Genomic DNA, 20528 nt, shown 5'->3' with positions numbered 1-20528 from the left:
AAGTTCATTTTCGATTTAAAATGCATTTTAGTCTATTGGGAAATGGTAAATTTAAGTTATACTAATTCCACCGTTTTATGAATTTTTGTTTTATACTACTTAAAACCAAATTGAATAAGAAAATAAATTCAAGTTTGGTTCACTTTTTCGCTCACGATGAAAATTATATCGTCTTGAAATCAGCCGTAGTCAAAATGACGAAGGATGACGTTAATGTACAAAAAATAAGGATGGCTGTCCAGGGTTAAAAGAAAGTTAAAGAAAACTTACCAATTCACTATTAAATTACAGGCAAAGGAGTACTAAAAATTTGTCAAAATTTTAAGGGGTTATTCTGAAATTAAATATTTATTTTTACATTAAAAATTTTACATTAGTTTCCAAAAAAAATAATTAAAGAAATACTAAAATAAGGTATTAAAAACCTGTAATTTTTATGATAAAAAGGTCATAAAAACGTAAATATTCTAGTTGAAAGAAAGCCAATTTTTAATAGAAAACTTACCAATTCTCTACCTTTTTAAATTTGTTTTAATCCGTCTGGAGTTGCTCTGAAATTAAATATCGCTTTTACAACAAAGAAAAACATTAAACTGGTTTCCAAAAACAAAAATAATTAACAAATAATAATATACATAAAAAATATTCTTTTCAAAAGAAAGCCATATTAAAAAAATACTTACCAATTTATGAATAACCTATACGCTGAGATATTACAAAAATTTTCCAAATTCATCTGGAATTGAATATTAATTTTTTACATTGAATAATGAAAATTTCAATACACTTTCAATTTCAACATATTTTACTAAATATTCTTAATAACTTTTTTCTAAACTACCGATAAAATATTAATAACTTTCATTTAAAAGGTTTAATAAACAAACACCAATATATGACTCAAAAATCCAAAATATTCCATGCCTTTATATTCCCTTGTTGCATACCTACTCAAAAGATGCAACAGCCCACGCCAACGCCAACTATACAACTGAAGCATGCCAAACAAAACCAAGCAAAGCCAAAACATTCCTACAACAACAAAAACACATGTGCCTTTATTGAAAACAACATCTCATCCAGCCAAAAACCATCAACGAATAACAAACACACACACACAAGCCACTAAATGAACAAAAATAAAAACAACCCCACGCTCATGTATACACAACAAAACTCAAGTAACATCATCTTTACATTAATCACATTCCACTATTCCGATAAAGATCTCTGTACTATGCATTAGTTCATCGCATCTGCTGACAATTCACTCTAAGAATAATATTCGTAAAGGCACACCAGTTTATGAGCGATGAAACGTTTAACTTAAAATTTGCAAAATTTTCATGAAATGTTATCTACCATTTTTGACGAAAATGTCTATAAATTTAATTACATGTGAACTAAAAATATTTCATTGTGTAATTTTTTACCAACAATTATTAACTATAGGAATAGTCAGTAAGAAATTGCTATCCACTTTCAAGTTCATTTTTCGTAAAAAAATATTTTCTCATACAAAAAAATCTTATAGTAAATTGCACTTATTATTTAGAAAATACTTTACATTTCACAAGTAGTTTTATAGCATGACAAACGAATTTTTAACTACCAGTTAAGAAATTTTTTAAGGAAATTTCCATCGTATTTTGTAGGCCATGAACTAAACGATTGCTACTTAGAATTTGTAAAATTTCCTTTCGAGTAGTTAATTTTCGTTCAAGATACGAAAAATGAACTAAAATTCTGGAAAATTCTTGTAATAAATTATTGTAAAAATCTTCTTAATTTTACGAGACACTTTTTTTTCTGTGTAGCTTTAAATCTATGTTCGATAAAATTGAAACTAGAATATCGAATTTTCATTCTCGAAATATTAACAAGGCTATTGATAGATATTATAACAGACACTTCAACACTAAAAATGTTTTCTTAATTTAAAAAAAAAAAAAAAACTTTAAACATCAGATGCAAAAACCTCAAAATAAGTCTTAGCCTATATTTGAAACGTTTTTATCTTAAATCTAAAGATTAAATATATCAGTTAATTATACATGCAAAAAAATAAACTTTCCTCCCAAATTAATATCGTTTCCCATTTGCTTTTCGCTGTAAGGAAGTTTGTTTGGAAGAAAAATATACACCCAGAAAAAAGTGCCATCGGAATTAAAGGAACAAATGTTCATCAATTTAGTTTAGCCAATCTATTTCCATTAAGTTAAATTTTTGTTTAAAATAATAAATTTTACTTGCTTCAGTAAAAACAATCCTAAACTGAAAGCAGTTAGGAATAGTTCATTAACTAGAATAAGTCATGGAATTTTACTAACACTGTTTTCTTCGCTAGGTATAAGATTTTACTACTGAAAAAGAAAATTTTATTCACTGATAACAAAGCATTCGTAAAAATAAACAAAATATGACCTAAAACCAAGTTTCCTCTAATTTAGTAAAATTTCTAAGAAGTATTCAATCCTTTTAAAACTTAAGGAGATACACGTGTTAGAATATAGGAAATTTTCCTATATTTCTTTTATCTACCTGTAATCGATACCTGCCATCGATATGTTTGCGCGTGGATTGTTTTTTAGTTGGAATCGCGTTGTTATGGTATACGGAGTGAATTTTAAAAATAATATAGTAAAATAATATAATAAATAAAAATAAAATATATAAAATATTTGTTATTTTAAATCAGTGAGAAAAAATTATAGTCGTGGTGTTGTATAAAGAAAGAAAACAGACTAACAACCCCCTCATTCGTTTTCATTTTGGAATCTTCAATTACCAGGTAACATTCAGTGACGCTATCCTTTTGGGAAAAAATTGGTTTATGATTTTTTATATTTGAAGGTAATGGAATTGGTAATGGAGGACAAAATCGTTACGCAGCAACTTATTAAAAGTAAAAGATATAGGAAGAAGAAAAAATGCGTTTAGAGTTGATGACATTACATAGAAATTGGAAATAGTGGAATAACAAACTAATATTTCAAGGCCAGTCGATGCTGTTGATTCTTAATAAATATATTTAATATATTAATACAACGTGTATTTTATTGAAGAAAACATTTCCTATATAAATAAATAAAATAGTATTTAAAAACGAAGGTAAGCAGTTTGAAGTAAAAAGGTTTACCACAAATATGTAAGATTTGTCTCAATGAATGAAAAAAGTTCAATAAAATCATTCCATATATGAATTCAATTCAGTTAAATTAAGGGTACATAAATATAGGAAACTGTTAACTAATATATGGAATGCATTCTACCTAATTTCAACGAAAATCACATCGTTCAAAAGAATAAAAATATCTTTGGCGCTATACGAAGTTCAACTTTCTTCACAATGAGTTCATTTTAACTTAAAGAAGGGGTCACTTTTTCTGGGTGTATAATTCTTTTCTTTTACTAACATCCTGTAAAAGAATCAAACAATTTCATAAAGACTAACTCAAAAAATCTTTTCTGGCTTTGCATCTTCCCTCACATCGTTCTCACTCCACGGGGTTTTTAGTTCTTAGCACCAACGTAAAAAAAATTATGCGATTTTATATTTTTTTTTAAATTTCACCGCTCGCCTGGACGGAGAATCGAACTGCGGACCATACAGTTTGTATGCCAACACACCATCAACTTGTTCTCATCAACAGACAATTATCGCTATGGCCATCAACGCACAAGCAACGCAAACAGTCAAACAGTTATATTTATATTGCATAGTTTTCGGCGCCAACGATCCGATATATAGAAACTTTATTTCACAGAAACATACATTTAGTTAACCACCGTAGGGTAATGGTTAGCATGCGCGCCTTGCATACAATGGGTCGTAGGCTCAATCCCTGTTTCGAGCGAACACCAAAAAGATTGGTTGACATCGGTAAAGATTTAGATTTAGAAGCCAAAGCTTTACTCCGATTTACGAAAAGTATTGCACATTTTCATGGTAAAATCGCCTCTGTTAAGTAAAAATGTTTCAGAAATTTCTCAAATTTTCCTACACATCTAATATATCTATCGACCTATAAATCATAATTGAACTTTTGCGAAATTTCATAAAAATGGCCTTAGATTTAAATCTTTTCCATATTTTTTATTTTTTATTAACACTTCGTCCAATCTATTCGTTTTTTCAGCGTTTTTCTTCATCTGCTTTAAAAACGTGTTAACGATAACTTAAATCTACATATTCTGACTCGACTTCAAATAGATATTAAACTATGTTTCAAGTAAAAAACTTCCTTAAAATAAAGTATTGAAAGTCGTCTCCTATTTTTTAACGCTTTTCGATAAATATCATTAATTTTAAAGAATTTTTCGGAATTATTAAAGCCAAGTAGACCTTAGTCAAGCAAAATTTTCTTTCATGTTTCAGAAGCTTTGAAAAACTCAGAAATGTAACCAGCATTGCCGAGAGGGGATAATCCACCGCTGAAAAACTTTTTAGGATTGAACCATTCCAACACGGACACTCCCCTCTTTTAGTAAAAAGTTGTCACTTTTATCATAAACGTTCATTTGTATAAAATTTCATGTTCATTTGTATAAAATTTAGTCGGAAAAAATCGGTTTTATTGCATTCGCATCAAAGATCGATATATTGTCTATGTCTTTTAATAAACAGATTATTGTTTTGACGTTATTTAAGATGATCATAACAATTTTTCATTATCGCAAATAACGGAAAGTATTGAGTCTTTTCGCTTTAGTATAGAAGATTATATCTCTAACTCAAAAAGACGATAAGATAATCGCACTGTGGCTTATCTTCAATTATTATTGACAAATATAATGACACAGAAAAATCTTACAATCATTGGTAAAGACAAATGGTCACAAGTTATGACTCACAACAAAGTTGTCGAGAAATGGAAACATTTTATCTAAAGAGTAGTAAGGCTATTATGGCCCCAATAAAAGTAGGTAACAACATTTCATATTTATGGGTTAAGAAAAAGATGCAATATCTTTTGTAACCAACTTCGGTTATATTAGTTGGTGCACAAATAATTCAATTTAAAACATATGATATATTTGGAAATGTTATTAAACAAGAGAGAGAGAGAGAGAGAGAAATGAAAGGGAAAGAGTGTCCCTCAGAGAGTGTACAAACATTATGACGAACCATGAAGGAACTACACCACATTCCGACATAAAAATTCAGGGAAACTATCTATACTGTGGTGCACCTGGCTGAATCTTCAACGGAAGGCGGGTTTTTATAAATTATTATATAATCAATATACCCGCCTGTATATCGTAGCTTTATATAATAATAGAGCTATCATATTTAGTACAGATACGACCAATTATTTGACCATACCTTGTCCAGTAGCCCAAATAGACAAATTCATTGGATTAGCACCCACCGAAATGGATAGCCATCGAGTCAACGAAATATGGTGTGGAGCAAGATTTTTTTATCCACCCTTGGTTATCGCCATATATATTTGACTATACATCGGGGTTATATAGATCAATAACCGGTTTGACTTCTTGGCCGGCGTGAAGACTTATTTTTCATCTCATCATCCCGAAATTCGGTACTTACCTTAAAGTAACCGAAAAAATTGGCCCAAATAGGCTCGACCTGGACAAAATTTGTTAGACTTCCAAAAAACTGTAGACTTAAAATTTCAGTCTAATCCCCTGGGGTGGAACACAATGTTAGTAAATCTGAAGCAATTTTTAGGCAACTTTGCAAAAGTGTATTTATGATTTATCGCTCAATATCTATGTATTACAAGTATAGGAAAGTTAAAGTTAGTTTTACACGTTTTCGTCTTAGTAGCGGAGATTTTACAAGGAAAATTTGGGTATTTTGGCCATTTTTGCCGAAATAAGAAACACATATATATGGGAGCTATATCTAAATCTGAACCGATTTTAACCAAACTTAGTATGCATAGTTACAATGTCATTTCTACTCCCTGTGCAAAATTTCACCTAAATCGGATTACCACATTGACATTTGTATATGGGATCTATATCTAACGTTGTATATGGGAGCTATATCTAAATCTGAACCGATTTCAACCAAATTCGACACACTTTACGACACTATCAACTACACTTATTGTGCAAAATTTAAAGTAAATCAGTCTGAAATTCTGGCATCTGGGGCCCTATTAGTAGATATCGGGCGAAAGATATATGGGAGTTATATCTAAAACTTAACCGATTTCTTCCAAAATCAATAGGGTTCTATTCTGACGCAAAATACATACTTGCGACAAATTTGAAGTCGATTGGACTTAAATTGCGACCTAGACTTTGACTACAACGGACGGACGGCGTGGCTAGATCGACTCAGGGGCCGACCCTGAACAATATTGCCAAAGACACCATATGTCTGTTCCACATTGTGGCGCAGGGTAAAAACAGAAAAAATATCACCATTAAAAAGCTAATTGAAGTTGAAAAATTTCAATTAATAAATTAATTGATACAATTTACTTTTCAATAAAGATAGAGGCATTAAGTTAATTAAGTCAGTGATTGAAATTCTTTAAACAAATTATTGATATAATTAACTTCTTAATCAAACTCGGAAGACTAAGTCATATAAAAACAAGTATATACAGCAGTAAGTTCGGCCGGGCCGAATCTTAAATACCACCACCATGAACCAAATATTAGGGTTTCCTTTGAAATTTCAGGAGGGCTTGAGGACTTGAGGACACTTCCCAAAGATAAATTTAAAGATTTCACCTATGAGGACTATATCAGATTCTGGATTTATAAGAACCATTTTTGTTTGAGTTTTAGAGGAATTATTACCATCTCTTGTAAGTGTGCAAGAAAATTATAAAATAACGTCTTGATTTGAAATCTTAAATCTGTAGATTTTCACCCGAGAAGTTAAATCTGTTAATTTTGCATTGAGTTTCAAGCAATTTTCATGATCAGTGCGCCAAGAAGTGAAGTAGGTCTATATGGAGGCATTACCAAATGGACCGATAAAAACTTAATCCGATACACGTTTTTGTGAGCCTAAAATACCAGAATATTTACAATTTCAGGCAAATCGGATAAAAACTACGGTTTCTAAGGAGTTAAATCGCACGCAGAGAATGAATATGATCACCTCAAACATGTTTCAAGAGCAAAATGTTATTTTTGTATGGTGACCATGTAACATCTTTGTCACTAAAATGTTATTTTCTCGTCAAATATAACCTGCTTGCCGAGATCAGATACATGATTTCCGAGAAAATAACATGGTTGCGAAAACCATGTTACATGGTCACCACCCAAAAATAACATTTTGCTCGTAAAACATGTTTGAGGTGATCATATTCCTTCTCTGGGTGCGGGAGATCGTTCTTATGGGGGCTATACTAAAATATGGACCGAAAATACCTCTAGAAGCCCAAGAAGTAAAATCGGGATATCGGTCTATATGGGGGCTATACCAAAACATGGACCGATACTCACCATTAGTGGCACAACTCTTTATGGTCCTAAAATGCCTATAAATTTCCAATTTCAGGCAAATTGTTTATAAACTACGGATTCTATAAAGCCAAGATGTAAAATCGGGAGATCGGTCTATATGGGGGCTATATCAAAACATGAAACGATACGGACCATTTTGGCACACCTTTTGATGGTCCTCAAGAACCTCTAGATTTTCAAATTCAGGCAAATTGGATAAAAACTGCGGTTTCTATAAGCCCAAGACCCCAAATCGAGAGGTCGGTTTATATGGGGACCATACCAAAACATGGACCGATGCTCACCATTTTTGGAACACCTCTTAACGGTTCAAAAGTACCTCTAGATTTCCAATTTCAGGTAAATTGGATAAAAACTGCGGTTTATATAAGCCCAAGAAGTAAAATCGGGAGATCGGTCTATATGGGGGCTATACCAAAACATTGACCGATACTCACCATTTTTGGCACTCCTCTTTATGGTCATAAAATAGCTCTAGATTTCAAATTTCAGGCAAATTGGATAAAAACTACGATTTCTATAAGCCCAAGACCCCAAATCGGGAGGTCGGTTTATATGGGGACTATATCAAAACCTGGACCGATATAGCCCATCTTCGAACTTGACCTGCCTGCAGACAAAAGACGAGTTTGTGCAAAATTTCAGCACGATTGCTTCATTATTGAAGACTGTAGCGTGATTACAACAGACAGCCAGACAGACAGACGGACATCGCTATATCATCTTAGAATTTCTCCCTGATCAAGAATATATACACTTTATATAGTCGGAAATCGATATTTCAATGTGTTACAAACGGAATGACAAACTTATTATTAATTAAAATTAAAATTTAATTCAAACAATTAAAATTTATTTCAAACAACCAATTTTTAATCAAACTAAAAATACTAAGCCAGTTAAGAAAGTAATTAAAAATATTAACGTTTTAATTAAAAAATTAATTGAGTTTTGCATTCAACATCAATTAAATTTTTAATTCAATCAATTTAAAAAACTATTGAAATTTGCTAATGAAACCAATAAATTTTTTAATCAAGTAATTTTTGTGCCCAATTAAAACTGTGATTTCGTGATTGAAGACATTTCAATTAAAAAATTAATTGGTTCAATTAATTTCGTGTTTGAATCAAATTTTTTTTTTTGTGTTAATAAAAAATAAATGGTCTGTTTTCATAAAGTTTTCTTATCAACTCAAGTTTCGAGAAAAAATTGTCCCTATAATATTATATATATGTTTAGAATTACCAAGCTAGGGTTGTATTTTCCACAAGCACCCTGATTTGAGTCCACCTAGGATAGTTTTGATAGCATCAACAATTGGAAAGGACATCGCACCCTGAATGCAACGGTGACACTTACGTGACCTGTGTAAGACTTTGTTTTTTTGCCAATAAAGATGGAAATAAGTAAGATAGCAGCAGCTCTATATCCGAATATGAAATCGTTCAAATACCCCATTTCGCAAAAAACGCAATGAAAAACGTTGCAAAAAGGGAAACCACCATATATAGGAGGAAATCAACAAAAAAATACAAAGATTAAGAATAAATTGGTATTTTGTATGAAAATTGCAGTATGGACCAAATGGTCTCTTAACCTGAGATTTGTAAGTTTTTTTCATGCCTTATCTCTTAATTTAGTGACGAGAAGTAGCTGTGAACCTGTATACCTCTCACCCGGTTTCCGTCTTACGTACTTTCGAAAATCTTTGATCCACCTTGATTCAGTGTGAATTGACTTTATCCTTTAATAGCCTTATGACTTATTAGCCTAATAGTATATTTTTCTACGATTTAAAGAATATTTGCACAAAAACGTGATTCGTCAAAACTAAAACAAAATTATTTGATCAAATTTTACTCAATTTACGTAATCGAAAAGAAACTTAAAAATGCAAAACATGGGCGAAACGCCTTGCTACGTTTTTCATTAAACTATTGTTAAAGTAGTTCGCAGCCAAATTTACTGTAATCATTCTATAATGATACGTGACAAAAATGACTTTGCTTCTCAAAGTCCCATTGTTGAGCCAATATTTCGTTAGAACTTTGTATTTTTTGGATGTGTGTGCATTGAGAGAAAGAATTGTTTCTCAAGTTGAGTTTAAATTTTGAAACTTTATTTCTAGAAACTCATCGAGTCGAAATAGAATTTACAAATCTAAAATTATAAACAGCTTTATGATTTCAAAAAATGTAGAAAAAATATTTTCCCCGGAACGAAATTTTAGACAAAAAAAATCCCTTTAAATAAGTGCAAATAAACTCTGGAAGAATAGTATGGTTTTTTGAGTGACGTCGTTTACAAGATATAAAAAATAATATATATTATCAATAATTGAATAATAAATTATTTGCTTAATTTCTCCGCTAATTTTTTCTACCCTATAGGGCTTTCACTGATTTATTTATCTCTAATCATATTCTCTTCTGTATTTTAAAGAATGTAGAAGCAAATATCAGACTTCATAATTTATTTATTTATTTTTACCCGGACAGAGAATCGAACCCCGAATCATTCTTTTTGTAAGCCACCATACTATCCTCTAGTCCACGTAGCTTTTATTGTCATAAATTCACAAATAGCGCTAAAGTCATCAGCATACAAGTAATACATGCATCCTTGCAGATTTATTTATAGGCCAGTGTGTACCCAGAAAAAAAGTTGGAAGTTGTTCCACAAACATTTCTTTTAAAGCCCATCCCAGAATCCCCCATCGAGTTTTTTTCAACTTCCGATGCAGTCCTTTTGGACAAGTGCACAAACATTTCTTCCAAAGCGCATCTTGGGATCCCCCAATGATATTTTTCTACTTCCGATGCAGTCTTTATGGACAAGTATTAGAAAGAACGCAATCAGACTATTTTAAGTGCAAAATTTGGACAATCAAATTTTACAAAAAAAATAGAAAATTAAAAAAAGTAAAAAAATAATAATAAAAAAAAATTAATTTCATCCCCGCTGGAATTTGAACCTGTGCCGTTTGACTTTTTCGCTTCCATGGAAGTTCTTTTGAGAAGATTTTGCAAATTATGAGAATTTTTAATTGTTTTGTTGATTTTTAATTGAAAAAATATATTTATACGAAAATATAAAATAAAAAGATTCATGGCATAAAAAAAACAATATTTTTTTAGAAAAATATTTAATAAAAAAAATTGCCGCTGGTGCGATTTGAACCTGCGTTTCTTATTTTTTCGTTCATACTAATAAAGAACATCTCGAGAAGTAATTCGAATGTTATTCCTTGGTGTCGTATTACGATCATATCACAAACATTTGAATTGACCTTTCGACGATTTATGTTCAATGGCGTTTGTGGCTGAGTGTGCTCAGGTGTTCTGTTATGGTGCCAGTAAACCCAGGTTCAACCCCTGGTCGGAGCGAAAAAGTTTTTCAAATTGTAAAAATTAGATAATAGGAAAATAATTGTGTAATAAAACATCTTGATGAAAAAAAGTGAAATTGGTTGAAAAGATTTTTTTTCGCTTTTTAAATTTCTTCATTCAAATTAACTTCTAGGGCACAACTTCTAAAGCAATGCAAAGGATACAAAGAGGGAGTAATTCCGTCCTATGACAAGCCCATGTAAAATTCATTGGAGATGATCCAAGTTTGCACTACTTCCGGATCACAGATTGGGGATCCAAACTACTTTTTTGGAAGCTCTTTTTTTGTTGGGTAATGCACACACAAAGCGCATTTAAAGAAACTTTGTTTGAAGAAAACAAACAACTTTAGTTGCAAACGTCTGATGCTTCTTACAAACGATACAACCTTTGGGTAGAACCAAAACGGAAATAATGAAATTTTACAATACATATATTCCAAAGTACATGGGGTACAAACAATTGTAGTTTTAGCCGATAAAAAAAGCTAAACATGTTGATTTGTGAAAAATGTTTGGTTTGAAAAATATATAGGAGTGTAAATCGGGCGAAAGATATATTTGGGAGCTATATCTAACTCTGAACCGATTTGACTGATATTCTGCAAAATTTACGAGACTCACAAAACATTTGAATATACGAAATTCGAAGAAGATCGGTTGGTACACTGTTTTTAATATGTTTTTAATATGTTTCGATAGAAAAAAATGTGTTTCGGGTACAATTTTTAAACACAATATATTTAAGTTCAAACATGTAAAGTTCCTAAACTAACACTAAATGTTTAGGACACATATGTTAATATGTTAAAATATATTATGTTTGGTCAAACATATATAAATATACAAATTTCGAGTAAACATATATATGTTGTCATAATTTATTCAGAGAGCGACAGAGAGTATAGAGAAAGAAATAGAGATGGAAAACGGCAGGGTTGACGAAAGATATCAATATAACACAGCGAGAGAATGAAAAGAGAGCAATTTCTGTGAAACAGTTTGTATGTTGTTTCGGAAAACTGTTTTATGATAAGGCCAAAAATTTGATATGCTTAAGTCTAAATATTATTTAATTTGAATATTAGAATGAGTATTTGGAGTAAAGAGAATAGACATTCGGAACAAAGAGAATAGACATTTGAAAAAAAACAGCATGTGTTTTCGCCTTGAGAGCAGCATTTTATGTATTTTTTTATCATTTTGGCATTATAGGCACAATTTTTTCTTGGTTCGTTAAAAGAAATCGGAACGTACGAGGAGTAAGTCAAAATATTTAGGCAAGGGAAATTAAAACAAGTATAAACGGCCGAAAGTTCGGCCAAGCCGAATCTTATGTACCCTCCACCATCGATTGCGTAGAAACTTCTACGAAAGACTGTTATACACAATCGAATTACTTGGGTTGTGGTATCTTAAATCGTTTTCTAAATTGTGAGTTAGTCCACACGTGGTATATATTAGACAAAAAGGTATGTAAGTCTACAAATAATTACGAATCGATATGGACTTTTGCACGGTACGTAGGGAGCCAGAATTGAAATATGGGGGTCGCTTTTATGGGGGCTATATACAATTATGAACTTGATATGGACCAATTTTTGTGTGATTGGGGATCGATTTATCTGAGGGCTATATATAACTATAAACCGATATGCACCTAGTTAGGCATGGTTGTTAACGGCCATATACTAGCACAATGTACCAAATTTCAACTGACTCGGATGAAATTTGCTCCTCCAATAGGCTCCAAAACCAAATCTCGGGATCGGTTTATATGGGGGCTATATATGATTATGGACTGATATGGACCACTTTTGGCATGGTTGTTAAATATCATATACTACCACCACGTACCAAATTTCAACCAGATCGGATGAATTTTGCTTCTCCACAAGGCGCCGGAGGTCAAATCTTGTGATCGGTTTATATGGGGGCTATATATAATTATGGACTAATTCCATGCATGGTTGTTGGATACCATATACTAACATCACGTACCAAATTTCAACCGAATCCGATGAATTTTGGTCTTCCAAGGGGCTCCGGAGGTCAAATCTGGCGATCGGTTTATATGGAGCTATATATAATTATGCACCGATGTGGACCAATTTTGCATGGTCATTAGAGACCATATACTAACACCATGTACCAAATTTCAGCCGGATAGGATGAAATTTGCTTCTCTTAGAGGCTCCGCAAGCCAAATCTGGGGATCGGTTTATATGGGGGCTATATATAATTATGGACCGATATGGACCAATTTGTGCATGGTTGTTAAAGACCATATACTAGGTTAGGTTAGGTTAGGTGGCAGCCCGATGTATCAAGCTCACTTAGACTATTCAGTCCATTGTGATACCACATTGGAGCACTTCTCTCTTATCAATGAGTGCTGCCCGATTCCATGTTAAGCTCAATAACAAGTGACCTCCTTTTTATAGCCGAGTCCGAACGGCGTTCCACATTACAGTGAAACCACTTAGAGAAGCTTTGAAACCCTCAGAAATGTTACCAGCATTACTGTGATAATCCACCGCTGAAAAACTTTTTGGTAAAAATGAAATTATTTACAAAACACGATAAGTCTTAAATGCATTTAAAATTGTTTTAAATGCTAGTAAAAAACTGTACACGCCTAAATAAATTTATGTATATTATAAAATTATTTATGCATGTTTATACTCGATTCCACGTTCCTCTTTTGTTAGAGTTTTTGAATTCCTTCCAAAATTTCAAACTTTTATACCAAAAACAGTTTTTTTTACAAAATTGTTGTTTTTGCAATAATAATATTTTTTCCAAAAGCTCAGTCCATTTCGTTTATATCAAGCACTGTTTCTGACTGTTAATGTTTAATAACCCACATTTCGAAGTTTCATTATAAAAATTTTATATAGTAGGCAGACATGCTAACCACTGCTCCACGTGGCCAACAAATGTATGTTTCTGTTAAATAATGTTATGTTTGCATGGGCTCGTGAGCGCTGCACACTATGCTATATAAATGTAACTTATAACGATAATTGTCTACTGGTGTCTGTAACAGCTACGTAGCCCAGTGGATAGTGTGTTGAATTACAAACTGTATGGTCCTCGGTTCTATTCTCCGTCCAGGCGAAAGGTAAAAATTATAAAATTGAATAATTTTTTCAACATTATTTGTATTGTAGAAAAAGGTGCCAAGAACTAAACGATTTCGTGGAAGTGAAAATTATGTGAGGGATTGAGCACAATCTTCCCTTGGGGAAAATTCTTGCAAGCATGTAATATTTTTGGCTCAAAATACTTTCAAACATATAATATGTTCACATAAAACAAACATATTAATGTTTCGGCAATAATATATGTGCTTCCTGCAAAATATGTTTGAAACATATATTAGAGAACCGATTTTTTGAGGCTGTACATACGTCACTTATGACCAGATCAGTTAAAAATATATATGGCTGCTATATCTAAATCTGACCCGATTTTTTTTTTTTGGAAAAGACCCTATGCCAAATTTTAAGACGATCCGATTAAAACTGCGAAATTGACTTTGCACACAAAAATACATCAACACAGTCAGACAGACGGACATCGCTAACTAGACTCAGAATTCTAATTCTAAGACGTTCGGTATACTAATAGATTGGTCTTTTGGGCGTTACATACAAAAGCTTATTATACACTGTACCCTAGTAGTGGTGAAGGGTAAACAAATAGACATAATCAATGCATTTCGAGTTAATTCGTTGTTAAAGAAAATGCTTAGCAAAAAGGAGAATATCGACCCGGATAATATTTTATTTCATATTCTGACAGAATTTTGACAGAAATTGATGATTTTACAATGAGTCATTAGTAATGACTCATTACACTCCTTCCAATTAAAAATAGTAAATCGAGGCTTATCTATTCGTGATTTAATTCCACCATGAAATTTGGAACAAGAATACCACTCCAAACGCTGTTATTATTTGGAGGTCCTATCACTTGGCTACTAACCTCAGACACAACAAACGATAGCAGAGATAAGAAAATTTCTACTGGGAAGCCAGATAAGAAGATGGAATGGTTCGATCTCGATCTTAAGTTACTAATAGGCAAGAATTTTGGCACTTGTGTCAGAAAGATAAAAAAAGTTCGCTATCACGTTGAAAAACTGATGATGAGAGATTGCATTTCACCTTTAGCCTGATCTACAGCCTTAAATATTTTGACGAGATGGAGAAGTATTTTCGACAAAGCACATTTCCCATTGCTTCATTATAATTAACATAATATGCATTATTTTTTGTATTAAAAATCGTCTGATTGGATGTATTTCTTGCACTTGATATATGTTATTAACTTAGACAACGATAAGAGAACATATCATACACAAAAGGGGCTGTGATGGTCTTTCAAATATTCTAACATGTGAATGAATGACTGAAGGTTTTTGGAAATGTTCAGGATATATTAACCAGGCGAGATATATGGCGACAATGGCAAAATGATTACAACCTTCTGTTTAAAACAGATAATTGGCATGTAAGAACTTCTTCTTCTTCTATAGAAAAAAAAATACAATCTTTATTTAACACTATAGTGAGGTATCCAGTGTTACCGCTATGCAACTTTTGTGGGAAATTTTTAACTTTTTCAAAGCGATGTACATGAAGTTCTTCTTAAATGCAGTGCAACACATAAATATTGGCACAGCACCCTAAACCACATAGTGGTCGGGTATCTGCAAAAAATGTGCCTACCAGAAATATTGATTATTAACCCCCTAAAATATATGCCGATCGACTCAAAATCACCTCCTGAGTCGGTTTAGCCCTTGGTGTCCGTGCGTCTGTCCATGTATTTGCTGTATTAACCGATTTTGATGATATTTGGTACAGTGTTTATGGAAGAATGGGGGAATATAGGCACAAATATAACAAAAATTTTAAAAAATCAATCATTTTTTTAATTGAGACAATCAATTATTTATTGTATTATTTATTTATTTATAATTAATCATTTTCTTGAAATGTTATAAGAGTTTATGAATTCTTATAGATTTTCTAATACACGGAAAAAAGACTGTTTTTGAAATGTTTTGGTGTAAAAATTATATATTTGGAACTCAAATTTTTAGCACATTATTTTCAAGTGCAAACGTATAATGTTCATAAATTATCATACCATGTTTGGGAAATGTATGGTAATATGTTAGAACATATTATGTTTGGGACATTACATTTTCTTAAATATAATGTATTTGGATGCAAATATATATTAATTTAGAAATTTCGTATAAACATGTACATGTTTAGAAACGTCAGAGAGAGCGTGGGCGAATAGGGGGAAAAATATAAAGATAGCATCGGAGATAGATAACGGAAGACATATTAAGATATGTAAAACTGAAAGTTTAATTACAACAAATAAATGTTAACGTTGCTGGGTAAAAGTTTTCGTTTGCTTATCGACTTACATATTTTGTATATAAATAAATGTGTTTTTTTGCATTCCAACACAATTATATTTAGAAACTGAAATTAGCTATTTGGGGCCTTAAACAAAGATATGCTTAGGGTGAAACATAATATGTTTGCACGGTGTTTTGTTTGAACACATTCTGAAAATATATATGCTTACAGCAGAATACTCGTATGTATATATGCTACAGAGGCGATTTTTTTGAGGGTGTAGATGGATAGGAGCCAAACTTTAATGAACCAATTGGGAGCAAAACCGAGTGCATTTTTTCACCTTTTGCAATCTTTATTAAATAGAAAATGTCTATTCCACAAAGATTGGACCATTGATGACTGAAAATAAGTTATATGGTCAGATGAAACAAAAATAAACCGCATTCCATTCGATACAAACGATACGATCCTCAGTATATTACTGGCAATGACCTGGTAACGACAAATGGCCACCAAAAAGCCCCGATCTGAATACCATTGCGAATTTATGGTCTCCGGATATAAGGTGCTTGAGATTACACCACCCAAAGAAGAGCACCCAAAATTGCGATGAGAATTAGACCAAAGTTCAGAACAATGAAACCCAGAGAAGGAATATGATCACCATGTTTGAAGAGCAAATAGTTATTTTTTAATAATAATTTTAAGTTGAAATATTTTTTATTCAATTAAAATTTTAATTGGTGTAAATAATATTTTAATTAAAAACGTAAAAAATTTCAAACATATTCATAACTGGCTTCGTTTTTTCATTTGATTATAAAGTTAATTTTCTAAGTTAGTTTTTTAATTGATTACGTTTTCAACTTAAATCAACTTTTTAATTGAAATTACTTTGGTGATATTTTTTCGCTGTAGTGTTAGTGACATTGAATTTCGGTGTCCTAATAAAATTCCAAATGGCAAATTTTCACAAAGTGGAAAATATATTCCAAAATACATGCGATATGTTGTCCCACCCAGTACCATTGGAATTTCAAGAAATATCAGTAAGATTACTTACATATTCCCGTAAATATCCCCTGTGAAACATTGTACGAAGATTTCACCTCTGTCTCTTGGGAAACATTCAATCACCCATTCCATTCAAATATGTTACTTTCAACACCAGCGTTAAATATTTATATTAGATAAAAAAAATTTCCATTCTCTTTTGATTTCTAACAAATATCCCAAACATTTTGAATTAATACATTCTTCTATAATAGTTACGATATACATACGTTTATACAAGCGTGTTGTTGTTGAAACAGCGACGCATTTTTTTTTTTTTGGTTTTATTCGACTAATATTAGTGCATACTATGTATAAGTATGCATAATAAACCAATAAAAAAAGACATACTAGAACAATAATAACAACGACAACAACTAAACTAAAACGATGAAGAAATCAAAACAAATAAAATTTGATTATGCTGGTTGTTGGTACGACATCTATCGCTGTTGTTGTTATTGTTAGTTTTGTTGTTGCTTATATTAAGACGATGACCAAAGAAGACACTTACATTTGTGGTGGGCCGGTCGTCTACAAATGAGAAACACTCTGGCATAAGCTTTGATATGATGGGGCACTTGTAAGAGGCCACTATGAAATGACAGCACGTTTCTTTCTTTTTGTTGTTGTTGTGGGGGATGGTAACAGTGGCGTACGTTGTGTTTTTCTTGATATTGTTGTTATTTTGTTTAGATAACATTACAACGAAGCTTCGATGTGGATCTCCTCTACAGCGGGCAAGGGGCGCAGCTTTATGGCAGCAACAATGCTAATAACAAAAATCAGCTGTCTTCATATAAATAGCTTCCCCAAACATTACAGTGGAATCGTTGGCCGGCAACGTGTCAGCAACAAATACGAACGATATTGATAGCTTTTCAAATGTAAACCCCAAAAACCGACCCCATGGACGAAATGCGACGACAAAAAAAAAAAGAATAATAACAAACGGAATGATAGAAAGGGGAGGGGGTATCAAAAGTACAACAGACTCGAAGAACTTTTATTTTGTTTCTTATTGTTATTGCTATTGCTGAGCAATGAGAAATTCCGATAATTCGTTTGGTAATTCATATGTATGCACTAGAATACTATGTTAAATTGAATTATATTGTTGTGGTTGTTTTTCATATTTTTTGTTGGCTTCTTGTTCACGAATGTATAACAAATAAGTACACTACACATATTAATATGGAGAATCAAAGAATTTCCATAGCAGAAGAAACCTTCCGTGTTTATTTTGGATTTTTCAGCTTTCAATTTCACTTGATGACGAGTAACATTCGATTTTCACACATTTCATTTCATATCTCTCAAAGAGGCATTACTTTTCACGATATTGTAAAGAAATTTACATTTTGATTATTATTGATATTACAAAATAGTAATGTAAATGAGCTTCGGTGGTGTTACAACAATAAACAAAAATAAATAAAAAGAAACAAAAAGTAATTAAATTTTCTTCTCTCTAACACGTATTTCGTGATCCATTCACAAGCAACTGATTGGTGGCACTGGTGCTTTGCTCTTGACTGCCAGTATTGGTAGTGCTGTTGATTTGTGTGATTGCTCTACTAGCTTAGCCGCTCTTCTCCCATGCACTCTCATAGGGCACCTCTTCATTTCCCAAAGCAAAATTAATGTTCTCTGTCATCGTACATTTGGAATGACGCTCCCTTGTTTTTTTTTTCAAAATCTCAAAACAAAGAAATACGTACTCATCAATACAAGAAGGCTTGATGCAATGAGGTTATTAAATTAATAGCCGAATAGACTGACTGGTCTGAGCTATTTCATATCACCCTACGGTACAAATTTTAACTGAAACTGTGTACCCTGAAAAAATATTGCCCTAACTACAAAATAAATACTCCAAATTCCGGATGTAGAACTGAACTTATCTTTGAAAAAATCCTAAATATTTATTCAATACTATTGAAATCATATATACACTAACTCAAAAAGTGCCCGTACAACCACTTTAATTTTTACAAAAACTACAAAAATAGAAATGTGTGTAAAAACCCAAATTACAAATAAAAGTGATGGCATTTCATAGCATTGTGTTGCGAGAAAAATTTTAGTTTTATGGAAAACTTACAATAGAATTGAGCTACCATGTAGCGGAAACGGGTTTCTATATCACATGGTTTTGGCAAATAACGGTACTTCCATCTTCGATGGTGCAAAGAAGGTTATTGTTTGTTCTTTAATCTGTGTTTTCGTTAAAAGTAAAAAGAATTAAATTATTAAAATAAGGAATTAAAGAAAAAATGCAAATAGTTCTGAATAGAAAAATTAAACAAATTTCGATGGACAATTTCTAAGGCAAATTTTCACGGTTATTCCATCAGTAGATTTAGGATTTCCAAGGCAATAATTTTGACAGTTTTATTCACATCTTGTTCAGTTCTCCTCTCGTCAAAGACGGACAATGTTCCCTGGTGATTCTGGTAAGACAACCAAAAAATTTATAGAGAAAAGATTACTTGATTCAAGCCGTAGTGGTGTCAAAAGTACGGTAAGAACGGATTTTCTAAATACAAGAAGAAAATTCTTAATTTAATCCCGAAAATATTAAGTAAAGATTTCTTGATTTTAGAAATTTTCAATCGTGTTTGTGCTTCTTTTAAATACGGGAAGTGCTTGATTCAAGCCTAGTGAAACTCTATTTAATCATAATCTGTACTTGATTCAATCCGCATTTAAGCTTACTTTAAACCCAATAGCGCTTAACTTGAGCCAAAATGAAACTTGTTTTAAGCAGATTCAAGGCATGGATCAATCTTTTTTGAATATATTGAATATAATCCTACTATGCTTGATTCAGAAACGATCTGAATTGATTTAATCCCGAACCATATTCGATGTTTTATATCCGCTTGATTTTAGTGTGCTTTGTACTTGTTTTCATCTCAATGTGCGCTTAATTCCCATAAAGTAAAAATTTGTTCATATATTTTTAAAATATTTCTTATTATTCTTTTTTTATATCGATACATACATTTGTAATGAAAAGTAAAAGATGTAAAATAAGAAACTGCACTAATACACCTAGGTGAAGAAGTAGTTACATAGATTTATAATATAGATAATTGATTCAAGTACAAAATACATGTTATTAATAAAAATAAATATATACAAAAAAATATAAAAATATATATTTATGTATTTTTATTTACCAAATCAACAGTTCTTGTAGGGAGAAAAATTGGACCAAGAAGCAAGAA

At 31.8% G+C, this 20528-nt stretch overlaps 1 protein-coding gene across 1 annotated transcript in view; it reads right to left on the bottom strand.

Annotated features, from left to right (window-relative positions):
• The window catches only part of LOC142225488 (uncharacterized), a 47837-nt gene extending 28970 nt beyond the window's left edge, over positions 1–18867 (bottom strand). Inside the window, exon 1 of the mRNA XM_075295263.1 lies at positions 17810–18867. The gene's annotated coding sequence lies outside the window, so the exon portion shown is untranslated. The remainder of the gene's footprint in view (positions 1–17809) is intronic.
• Positions 18868–20528: the final 1661 nt, after the last annotated feature.

The sequence above is a fragment of the Haematobia irritans genome, chromosome 2 (genome assembly GCF_050003625.1).
Source record: "Haematobia irritans isolate KBUSLIRL chromosome 2, ASM5000362v1, whole genome shotgun sequence".
NCBI lineage: Eukaryota > Metazoa > Arthropoda > Insecta > Diptera > Muscidae > Haematobia > Haematobia irritans.
The sequence above is the reverse complement of the archived record's forward strand: the minus strand, read 5'-3'. Positions and strand labels throughout refer to the sequence as shown.